The sequence below is a fragment of the Arachis ipaensis genome, chromosome B05 (assembly GCF_000816755.2).
Source record: "Arachis ipaensis cultivar K30076 chromosome B05, Araip1.1, whole genome shotgun sequence".
Taxonomy (NCBI): domain Eukaryota; kingdom Viridiplantae; phylum Streptophyta; class Magnoliopsida; order Fabales; family Fabaceae; genus Arachis; species Arachis ipaensis.
The window spans coordinates 142,935,729-142,937,511 of NC_029789.2; the positions used below are offsets into that span (position 1 = coordinate 142,935,729).

The 1,783-nt window shown below is 26.0% G+C and overlaps 1 protein-coding gene across 1 annotated transcript in view; it reads left to right on the forward strand.

The window, feature by feature from the left end:
• The window catches only part of LOC107644584, a 45,807-nt gene that overhangs the window by 7,315 nt on the left and 36,709 nt on the right, over positions 1–1,783 (forward strand). The gene's annotated exons all lie outside the window — the stretch shown is intronic.

Below are 1,783 nucleotides of genomic sequence, written 5' to 3' on the forward strand. Positions count from 1 at the left end.
GGGGGTTTTAATTTTTTAATATTATTTTTAATTATTTTTTATTAATAATGAAGGGTAATATGGTAAAAAAAATAAAATTGAAGTGGAAAAGGACGATTTTATAACGTTTTGTAACGTTGAGGATGATTTTAATAACAAAAAAAGGTCGGGGACGATTTTGATTTTCACCCCAGACCTTAGGGACGATTTCAGTACTTAACCCTTTCATTATCAATACAATTAAATGTCTATTTTTTTATATATGTCACTAAATAATAATTTAAAAATCATCTCTCATAAGATTACGAAATCGATTCTTTATAATACTAGTGTTAAACCCATGCGATGCACGGACTTACATTTTAATTTGACGTGGTAAATCGAAAATAATATTTTATAGATTTAATTATTCTATTGGTTCTATAGTTTCGCAAAATTTTCAATTAGGTTCTTATACTTTTTTCTCTTTTAATTGGGTCTCTGCACTACATTTTTTGAGTCATAAGGAAAGAGATCTAAAAAAATAAGAATATATATAACTGTAATAATAGCATGTCAATTTTACACTAAATTTTATATTATAAGGTTGATAAAAATGTATCGACAACCAAGTATTTTACTGACCTCATTAGAAAAGTAATTGGCATATGATGTTGTGCTCCATGTTACACATTTATTTCAAGTCTGAAAGTATATTTAATAAATTAGTTATATCTACGACAAATATTTGTATAAAAGTGTAAATCATAACATGTTACTAAAATGAAAATACTATTTTCATATCTAAATATTATTAAAAACTTCGTTGAACACGACATTTGTTGTTGATGAGTTTGGATTGCTGTCTTCATCTAGAAGTAAAATGTTCAGGCCATTGCGACTCTTAATTCTTGACAAAGCAACATAAAGTTGTCCATTAGTGAACACATTTTGGCAAGTAAAGTCCTACATGCGATAATAATTTACCACATAGTGAAATACCTTGGTTTTCAATATTTTTATCCTCATATATAGTATCCCATCAGCCAATAATGTCTAAGTAGCATTCCAAATACGATTTAGTTTGTTAACACTATTAGATATCAATAACATCACAAACAATTTTCTCAATTGATGACTAGACCTCATTAATAGCTGTAATAAATTTTTTATCGTCAAACAGTAGTCCCATAAAATAAAAAATATTTTGAAAGCTAGGATATATAATCCCATTAATTGTTCTAATAGACTCATATGTTGTGCAACTTTTTTGAATAAGTACAAAATTTTCATATAGTATATATCACATGTACCTAGTGGAATATAGTTTAATCTCCCGATAAAATACTCTCTCTTGCATGTATATCATTCCCTTTCTTCTATATCATAAACAAATTGATTTGAAAACTCCACATTAGTTAAAGTTTGACTTGCTTCAAATTCTGTGTTAGCCTCATTCCATGTTAAGAATATCGTACCTTTCCCTTTCTCTTAATCCATGATTTTCTCAAAATTGTCATCGTTTTTAAAAATGATATTTTGTTTTCCAGGTAAATAAAAGGTAAATGTTTTGTTTGCCAAAGTTCTCCACACAGCCTCCCGTGTACACAAATACTTATAATTATAAAATTATTTGATCTCATAATACATTTTTTTAAGTATGCTTTATCTTTTATATTTTTAATATTAATATACCAATAATAACATTTTAAATAAAAAGATAGAAAAATATTTATTTACCGAAAATAATTTTTTCTCAACAAATTAAAATCCTTCAAGTACAAAAAAATTTAATATTACAGAAATATTTATAACAAAATAAACT